Below are 10,930 nucleotides of genomic sequence, written 5' to 3' on the forward strand. Positions count from 1 at the left end.
TTCGTCAAAGAACGTAGAGCAATGAAAGTAAGCATCTAGATCCTACGTGTCCTTACATCTTTCAAGTATCTTAGGGTCCTTGGGTGTTATGTGGAGGGATTTGAAGGAATCATAGATGACAATCAATATAAAATATATAATAGATCAAGAAAGTCGTATTATTCACAAGAAGTGTGTGGCTTGTTCTCTAGATTCTATGAAATGTACTAGGAGCTAACCTATTGGTTTGGAATTTGAAAAAATTATCAATATAATACATAATGGGTGGTTTCTCCTTCAAAGCCCCCAACCCCACCGGGGAAGTTAAGGGTAAGTTGAGCATTTAGCAAAACTCTACCTAGTGAGAAAAAACTTCTTGTTGATGTTGGCGTCTGAGAGTTGGAGAGGAAAAAAACAAGGAGAAATCCATAGAAAATGTAAAGGGTGAGAAGGAAGGGAAAGGATGGTTAAATGACAGCCCTCCTCGTTGCAGAGGAAACTTATAATATAAAAGGAGAGAGAAGTAGTGGGGAGAATTTAGGAAGACTAGTGGAAAATTTTTTCATACTCTACCCTCCTTTTTACTGGCTTCCAAACAAAGAAAATGTTTCAATGAAACCTTCCTTCTCTTTCCCTCTGTGTGATCTCGTCCAAATGCTCACAAAAGAAGAGCAGCTTTCACAAATACATTTCATTCTGTCACAGAGGGACTATGAAGAGTTCAAAGTACGGGTTAATGCTTTGGTATCAAAGGCTCAGAAAACACCAGAAGAAGGATGGACTATGCAAGATGGAACACCGTGGCCAGGAAATAAGACTAGAGATCATCCCGGCATGATTCAGGTACCTCTTTTACGAGAGATTCATAACAAAAAATCTAATTCCTAGATGATAGCATAGAATTGGCAACATATTCTCCGATAACTTATTTGCAATATGACAAAAATTCAATTGGCGGTCTTTCTTCTCCACCAATCTCCTTGTGCTTTGTGTTTCTTGTTTTTTGGATAAAAATCTTATTTCTCCTTTTAAACCTTTAGATAAGCAAATTAGATTTGTGTCATTTGAATCGTTTAAAAATCTCTTAGTTCCCATTACGAAGTAAAAAGAACTATTTGAGCAATTCTGTCTAGATACCTTATCTTTCTGTTTCAGAATACAGATGATGTGCATGCAAACATCCTAATGTCTTTTCATTGGCTCCCTTGCTTTTCGCAAAACTGAATTTTCTAGAGAAATTTCCATTTCAGGTTTTCCTTGGACGCAGTGGTGCCTATGACATAGGAGGAAATGAGCTTCCCCGGCTGGTCTATGTTTCCAGAGAGAAAAGGCCAGGCTACCAACACCACAAGAAAAGCTGGTGCTGAAAATGCATTGGTATGGACCAAATTGTAGTATCAATATTTCATATAAGTGCTTTAAGATTTTGTGATGCTTGACGTTTACTTCTTTTGATACAGGTGAGGGTATCTGCGTTCTAACAAATGCTCCTTTCATTCTCAATCTTGACTGTGACCATTATGTTAACAATAGCAAGGCCGTTCGAGAAGCAATGTGTTTTTGATGGATCCACAAGTTGGCAGAGATGTGTGCTATGTACAGTTTCCCAGAGATTTGATGTTGATCGCAGTGATCGATATGCCAATCGCAATATAGTTTTCTTTGATGTAAGTATGAAGCAAAGTAAATACTCTCCCTCTGATCACAAATATAGGTCACGTTATCCATTTCACTAAGATTAAGAAAAATATCTAGCACAGTTGAGCTCATTAAATTTGTCACAGATTAATATTGTTTTCCAAAAAATGCCCCTCATTTAATGATTAAATACTAATATTAACTTAGCGTCATCCTTGAGTTGAACAGTTTCTTTCCCTTATTTTTGAAATCTGAAATTATAGCAGAATTGTTAGTGAGGGGTATTATTGGAACAAAATTTGATGGATGGCTTAAAATTTGGACAGTCCCTGTTGGCAAAAAAAACAATTTCGACAATTTCAATTTTGTTTCTCATGTCTTATAGTGATAAGAGGGAGTATATAAGAGGGTTGGTCATCTCCATGTTCTTTTTCTGCTATAACAAAAGTCCCATTGTTTTTTTGGCCAAAAAAAAAGAAAGTCCCTTTCTTCCGGATTTTAGGTGAATTTAATCAAATTTTCTTGTTCATAATATGGCTTTGCACCTTATTCATTACAATAATGGACTAAAATAGGGATATATCACAATGTTATTTTAGTAGCCTTCAGCCACTTAATTATATGAATATATCAAGAGTTTCTAAAGAGTTTATTATTTCACATTTCAGGTTAACATGAAAGGACTTGATGGGATTCAAGGACCAGTATACGTGGGAACTGGATGTGTTTCAAGGCAGGCTCTTTATGGCTATAGTCCCCTTCCCCCCTTCCATGCCCAACTTACCAAGATCTTCTTCATCCTGCTGCTGCTGTCCCTCCAAGAAGTCCACCAAAGACGCCTCAGAGTTGTTTAGAGATGCAAAGCGGGAGGAACTCGATGCTGCCATTTTTAATCTCAAAGAGATTGACAGTAAGCTTAGTTAATTTGGTCAATCAGATTTAGTTAAGGATATCGCTGAATTTTAATATCTTATATTCTCCTTTCCTTTCCATGCAGATTATGATGAGCATGAAAGATCAATGTTGATTTCGAGAGGAGCTTTGAGAAAACAATTCGCTTGTCATCTGTTTTTTGATAACTATCTCTAATGGAGAACGGAGGGGTTCCTGAATCTGTCAATCCCTCAACCCTGAAAGGGCCATTCATGTGATTAGCTGTGGGTACGAAGAGAAGACTGAATGGGGAAAAGAGGTTAGGCTTAAAATACTCTTGGTCTTGTACAAAATGCAGTGCAGAAGCAAGCCTACCAGATATAGCAAGTTGGAGATATAGGATACTTAAGGACTAAACTTGGATAAAGTTTCTTAGGTGTTTGCTTTAAATTTTCTAATAAAAGCATAACATATGAAGGAATACTCTTAAAAGAACTAGTAATGTGATAACAGATACCTGGAAATTATATTGGAATTTGGAATTCTCTTGTTTCTTTAACTGATTATTTGACTTCTTTTTTTTCAGATTGGCTGGATTTATGGTTCAGTCACTGAGGATATCTTGACGGGGTTCAAGATGCAATGTCGAGGCTGGAGATCAATTTACTGTGTGCCAACGAGGCCTGCATTTAAAGGGTCAGCACCCATCAATCTGTCTGATCGATTGCACCAAGTTTTGCGATGGGCACTTGGATCAGTTGAGATTTTCCTTAGTAGACATTGTCCCCTTTGGTATGGTTATGGAGGTGGCCGCCTTAAATGGTTGCAAAGACTGGCTTATATCAATACCATTGTCTACCCATTCACGTCCCTTCCTCTCATTGCTTATTGTTGTTTGCCAGCAATCTGCCTTCTCACTGGAAAGTTTATCATACCAACGGTAACTTCTGATCTTTATTCTTCCATCTAACATGAAAAGCTACTAAGATATATTTGTCCTTATTCATTCATTGGTCCCTTATAAGTATTTCAACCAAGTTCCATATTACATATAAGATACCCTCAGCTAAGGAAGTAAAGAAAACAATGTATAGCTAATAAATATGGTCAGAAGTTGATGGAGAATTGGTGGTAATTGAGTAACATGGGATGCTCAAGGGGATTATTTAAGTAGGTTGGTTCTCTTGCCTCAACAATTAGTTTAGGGTAGGATTCCCCATTCTGCTTAAGCACCCGTTAGAAGTTAATGTAGCATACTTTGGACATGGTGCATAAATTGTGAACCAAATTAAGACACTACACCCAGATGTCCCAAATCCCTTACATCATATTTTATCTGATGCAGCTTTCCAACCTTGCGAGTGTCCTCTTTCTTGGGCTTTTCCTCTCCATCATAGTGACCAGTGTGCTTGAGCTGCGTTGGAGTGGGGTCGGTATCGAAGATTTGTGGCGTAATGAGCAATTTTGGGTGATTGGAGGTGTTTCAGCCCATCTTTTTGCTGTCTTCCAAGGATTTCTGAAGATGTTAGCTGGTGTGGATACCAACTTTACTGTCACTGCCAAGGCTGCTGATGACACTGAGTTTGGTGAATTATATATGATCAAGTGGACAACACTCTTAATCCCCCCAACAACCCTTATTGTGGTTAACATAGTTGGTGTTGTTGCTGGGTTTTCTGATGCACTTAATGGAGGATATGAATCCTGGGGTCCACTATTTGGGAAGGTGTTCTTTGCCTTTTGGGTCATTTTTCATCTCTACCCGTTCCTTAAAGGTCTCATGGGACGACAAAATAGGACTCCAACCATTGTCGTCCTTTGGTCAGTTCTTCTTGCCTCTGTCTTCTCTCTTATATGGGTCAAGATAAATCCATTTGTGAGCAAAGTGGACAGCACAACCATCTCTCAGGAGTGTATTGCTATAGACTGCTGAAGCCAATAAAAGGATTGTGCCAAATATTTGGACTGTTTTGATTATGAGTTCCAATTAAGTCATAGATATTACTTCTTTTTTGAACTCTTCTGTAGTTTGACAATAAGGTTGAAAATTTGTATTTTGTATTTTTTTTTTTTTTAACATTGGAGAAAATCCTGTGTCATCTTGTGAAAAGATCAGGTTTCAGTGTCTCTATGTAACAATGATTGTATTTCCAATTACATATTAAAATGATTGACATGCAGGACGTTGTTCTTTTTCTTAACTTGGAATCTAATTAAGAAATTAATGAGGGTACCTATTAAACTAAAACGGATTTTGTTCAGCTATATGAGTAAAGCTTACTTCTTTTTTTTTCCTCCAAATTTTCCATCATTTTTTAATTGTAATTACTAAGTAGCTTGTGCCCAGGAGTAAGATGGAAAATTAAAAGCATAGTCAGTGTGAGAGTGCTCTTGTGGTTTACTGTGACTCAACCCATAAACCCTTATAATCCACAAATAATTACCAATTAATTAAAGAATAAAAGCTACAAACGAATCTCAAGCATGGCTAAAACTGTAAAACAACAACTCTCCAAAACTCATGCAATATAGGAAAGGAATCAAACGGTGCCATACAAATTTCAAAACCAACTTTCTTTGATTAGTTCATTTCTTTTTAATGTGTAGTTCTTCATTATTACTTCATAACTTTCATGTTTTAATTTGGTGTCAATCTCTCATCTTCCCTCATAAGGGAATCCTCTAAAACAACAATTGTTGGAGGGTGCTGGAAGCTGCATACGTTTTTATGTTTTGAGTAATTATTTTGCCCAAAAAAAGAACTTAAGAGTTCTGTACCTCACTTATCAATCTTTTTTGAGAAATCCCCAAAAGAATAGACAAACCACTTGGTGCAAATAAGTAATGAAATAAACAAAAAATGCCATGAAAAATTGGTTTAGTCTTTAGTTTTGAGTAAGCGACATACTCCACCATTTATTTCTGACTCCTTCTACTCTTTGTAATTTGAATGTAAAAGACAGAAATGTCAATTCCAGCCATATATCAACTTCATACAGTGATGATTTTTTGATAAAAAAATTAAAGACATTATATACTCTTATGATTTTATTTATAAGTTATTTTCAACATATTCCACAGTAATTAAGAAAAATCTTAAAACTCATTAATACTATCTTAAAATTTTAAAAACTTTTTAACTCTATCGTTATTTATTATACAATTTTAGAAATAACATGAAGGACAAAGTTGTACATTTATGTTAAAGTTTTAACAATATAACTTATAAATAAAAGGAAAAAAATCCCTCTCACTTATTAATAGAATCAGAAGTAAAACTGTTTTATGTTACATTAAAAATCTCTGTGATTAAGAATAACAATAGCTGCCTGAAACTGCATATACTGTTTTATGTTTTCCAATAATTACTATTCGAAAAGAGCCCCTTACGTTACGTAACCAAAATTCAAAGAAATTCCCAAAGGAACGGACAAATTAAACCATTTCTTGCAAATGAGTAATGAAATAAAAATACCATGAAAAAGTGTTTCAGTCTTTAGTTTTGAATAAGTGGCGTATATTATGCATAGTTTATTTCAGACAACTTTTCCAGTTTACTCTTGTAATTTGTATGCAAAAGACACAAACGTCCATTCCAACGTAACTTAATGTATCATGCCATGATAATAAAAACACGACTTCAAAATTATATTTTTAATTAAATTAATTTTAATTTTAAAAAGTTTTGAAATATTATTGAATTATGCTTTTAAAATCAATAAATCTTAGATTTTTTTAATAAAAATAATGAAGTCAAATTGATATTTATAATCAAACTATTCTATTGATCTAATTAACTAGATATCTTCTGGTAAAAAAAAAAACTAGATATCTTTTCATTTCATGAATTATATTTATGTAAATAACATATATATCATAACTCTTTTCTTTTGATACGAGTCATCATACTGTGAATTTTATTGCAGAATAATGAACACATTGTGTTATTATTTACTAATATTTTTGCCAACTTCATTATTATTTACTAACGTACTAATTAACTAGATATCTTGTGGTAAAAAAAAAAAACTAGATATCTTTTCATTTCATGAATTATATTTATGTAAATAACATATATATCATAACTCTTTTCTTTGATACGAGTCATCATACTGTGAATTTATTGCAGAATAATGAACACATTTTGTTATTATTTACTAATATTTTTGCCAACTTCATTATTATTTACTAACGTACTAATTAACTAGATATCTTGTGGTAAAAAAAAAACTAGATATCTTTTCATTTCATGAATTATATTTATGTAAATAACATATATATCATAACTCTTTTCTTTTGATACGAGTCATCATACTGTGAATTTTATTGCAGAATAATGAACACATTTTGTTATTATTTACTAATATTTTTGCCAACTTCATTATTATTTACTAACGTACTACTACAATCCTTAATATAACAGCTAGTTTAAGATTTAATTTGATCCTAAATATAACACTTCAATTCAATTTGTCTATAATATTTATCAATTTTTTCACAAGCAATCCCTAGAGTGATTGCACATGGTAAGAGATTTTTATCAAAAGGTAACTCTAATGTATATTATTAATAAGAATATTTTAGAAAAGACAATACTTATTTATTATAACTAACTTTTTTTGGCAACTATTTATTATGATTAACTAAGTTAACTATTTTCTTAATTTTTATAAATTAACCATCTAGCTCTTATATGTATTAGAAAGACATGGGTAAGAAAGGGAAAAGAAATAAAAGAAAAGAAAACGGTTTAACACACATTTCTCTTTTTAATTTAATGAGCATTATGTGGAGAAAAAACTACACACAATTTCTTGTACATTAAACAAATATACTACCTACTGTGCTTAAAATAAAAGTTAAATAATTAATTTATAAATATTAAAAATATTTGTTAACTTAGTTATTTGTAATAAATGTATGTTGGTTTTTCTAAAATACGCTCTTTAATTATGTATATTGGTATCATTATTGAAAATATTATTAATATATGCAATCAATAGGTTTTTTGGGAAACAATTATAAATTTGAAAGGCAAAATAAATTGAGATTTTATGCTTAAGACTAAAGTAAACCTCTTATCTAGTTCTAATATTTGCAAGATTTCAAGACAAGAAGTTTAACTTTTATAGTCTTATGTATAGTACGGATTTAAATTATGAGTTAAGTAAGTATTTGTCAAACACATAAAATTATCTGAGACATTGATCAAATGTTGAGTTTCGCTACTTCGGTAAAATGAAAGAGAGCATTTATCTGAAATCTAAATTATTATTCACATTTATCTGAAATCTAAATTATTATTCACATTTGCATTCAAATGTGTAAAACTTGCTTAAAATGACAGACTTTACATACTTTGTATCATTTTAGCAATCTCCCTTCAAAATTAAAAATGAACATGTTCCAAATCCTTTTCTCATTCTTCTTCCTCCTCCTCCTTCTCCCCTGTTTCTCTCTGTTCCTCTCTGTCACCACTGAGCCGAAATGAGTTCACCACTTTCACTTTCATGTCTTCTCATTCTCTTCATTACTTCTCCCTCCATGAGCACACCCACTTCTTCTTCTCCAAAATCGTCTCTCGACCCGAACCAGACGAAAGCACTTGAATCCCTCAACATCCCCACCTCAACTGATCCATGTTCTGAACCTTCCTTCCACAATGTAACTTTCTGTGACTCTGCGGCACCCTTTCGTCATCTTCTTTCTCTTTCGCTCTCTAATTGTTCCTCTTATCTCACCCTCACCTTCACTGCGTTGAAGTCTCTCTCAACTCTTCAATCTCTTCACTTCCAAAACTGTCCTATCGCTCCCATCGCCTTCCCTTCCGAGCTCATTGCTTCTCTCAGATCCTTCGTCTGCATTAACAGTTTCCGTAAGCTTACTGGCGTCTGGCTCTCACGCCTTGAGAATCTCACAGACCTCACTGTGTCCAATGTGCCTGTTAATGCTTCTGGTCTTCTTGTGATAATTGGACGTATGAAGAAACTCAAGTACATCGCCATTTCTTACGCCAATCTCACTGGTTTTCTTCCAAACTTTATAGATTCTAACGTCACCCACATCGATTTCTCTGGTAATCAGCTGAAAGGAAGTATACCCACTTCATATACGAGGTTGGACAGTTTGGAATTCATGAGTCTATCGTATAACTCGCTGGATGGTGAAATACCCACTTCCATTGGGGACTTAATATCCCTCAAAAACCTCTCTTTGGCTTCGAATTCGATTTCTGGACCCATACCAGATTCGGTTTCTGCCATTCCTGGCTTGGTTCACATGGATCTGAGCTCAAACAAACTAAATGGTTCGATTCCCAGGTTCCTCTCGCAGATGAAGAATCTCAAGCATTTGAATCTGGCGAACAATGATCTTCATGGGGTTTTGCCTTTCAATTTGAGTTTCATAGAGAGATTGGAAGTGTTCAGAGTAAGTGGGAACATTAATTTGTGCTATAATCATTCGATTCTGTCATCAAAACTGAAACTTGGTATTGCTCCCTGTAATAAGCATGGAATGCCCATTTTGCCTCCACGAGGGAAGGATCTTTCTTGGGATGATCCAAGTGATTCAGATTATGATGACTATGAAGAGGATGATGCTAAGGAACGTCGTCATTGGCCTAAAAGGTTGTTCTTGGTGTGTCAGTAGCGCTTTCTTCTATTGGGATTCTGGGTATTTTCTTATTCCTCTGTTTGAAACGTTGTCACTGAAGAAAAAGAGATTAGCTTAGGAATATTGACAAATTTAGTTGGGTTTGTAATTATTTATTGTAAGTTGCAGAACCTCAAATATATTGAAGAACGTGACTTCGTAGGTGTGAAAGAGGGGAGAAGAACCGGGGAGGGAAAAAAAAAAAAAAAACGACGACGGCCATGAGAGAGAAAAATATTATAAATTGTTGTATTTTTTTCTCCGGTTATATGAATAGCAAAAGGAGAGAGAAAATGGTCAACAAATGTTGATTAATGATTTGGTGCATGATATTCTTTTTCCCATAACCCTTGCAGCCCACCTAAAATATCCTTATATAACATTAAACTATATATCAATCCATAAGTTAAGTAAATTAGTTTAAAAAAATGATAAATATAAAAGACAAAATAAATTAAGGTCTTATATGTAAAACCAAATCTAAATATCTAATTAGTTCTTATATTAAAAATTGAAAGTAATATTTAGTGTACAATAATTGGACAACAGATGTATAATATTCTTTTCCCATAACCCCTTGCAATCCATACGTAACTGCTATCTCCATATGCATGCAACATGACATTATCTTTCTTTCTCAGATGTTAGAATCTTATGCAACCACATTCTATTTATAGCCTCAAACAAAACAAAAGAAAACACTGTTATTTCACCTGCCCTCTATTTCCCACAGCTCAACAAAATTTCATCCATCTGTATTCACTTTGGTTTAATTAATCAAGTGAAGAGGGAAATGTAGAGAGCACCAAGAAAGACATGGGTGAACCTCACTTTCTTCTCTTTCTCACCCATTTTAATTGAATTTTACTTTTAGAGAAGATTTATCTACTACTTGAAAGTCAAACAGAAAACGGCAGTGATCCTTTGTTAAAAAAAAAAAAAAACCAAGTAAATACATGTAAGAATCCAAAAGGTAACAAACTATTGGTAAATACGAAATAATTTCTTCATAACAAAACTCAAGAGCTAAACTTGGTTAATATCATACCAAAATTCTAAAACCAAAACCACAAGCTTCATGTATAGTGCTCTAGGATACAACTTCTTGGGACTTGTTAAGAATTACACCTGCACACTTGAAACCACTTCATTGCCTCTTCTTTAGTCACCCCTTCCGATTCGAGACTTTCATTTTTGGGGTCGACCAGCACGAAAACCGGGGCATTATAACAAAGAAATCCATCCCATAGATCTCAGCTGAAGGATTATACCCTAAGGTAGAACAACATTATATTAACCAGTTAGTCAAATTTACATACATGAATGCTGCTAATAAAAATTGTCAAGCAAACAATAATAAATGGATCATGTTTATTGATGGCCCCTGCCAGAAAAAATGGATCACAAAATGAAAAACAGTCACAAGTTAACATGAAGAAATAAAATCTATCGAGAACAAGCATCGTTTGATGGACACACAGTAGTTCCTGTCGCAAGGCCCACACAAATTGTTATGGTTTTGACCAAAATGCATCATTATTAAGAGAAGTTTGATTGAACCGATGCCAAAGACTTGAGGAAGTTCAGCCATAACGGAATAGACTCCAATACAAGTATCAAGACAGGGTTCTTTAAACATTGTTTCTACCAACTTCAACCATGACTGATAATAGCATAAGAGCCTTTCGTCCTTAATAACAAAGCTCTGACCACTTAACTGAGTCATAAAATTCTGGAAGAATATCTGGACCAGAAATCACAATCAGAAAGACAGAAGCAAAATCAA

General features: G+C 34.0%; 2 pseudogenes; both read left to right on the forward strand.

Moving 5' to 3' along the window:
- Nucleotides 1–6: 6 nt before the first annotated feature.
- LOC114719650 (cellulose synthase A catalytic subunit 8 [UDP-forming]-like) lies at nt 7–4,691 on the forward strand (annotated as a pseudogene).
- Nucleotides 4,692–7,977: 3,286 nt separating this feature from the next.
- On the forward strand, nt 7,978–9,203 carry LOC114719649 (receptor-like protein 51; annotated as a pseudogene).
- The last annotated feature ends 1,727 nt before the right edge of the window (nt 9,204–10,930 follow it).

Source organism: Neltuma alba, unplaced genomic scaffold, assembly GCF_004799145.2.
Source record: "Neltuma alba isolate B1F8T4 unplaced genomic scaffold, ASM479914v2 tig00011931_pilon, whole genome shotgun sequence".
Classification (NCBI taxonomy): Eukaryota; Viridiplantae; Streptophyta; class Magnoliopsida; order Fabales; family Fabaceae; genus Neltuma; species Neltuma alba.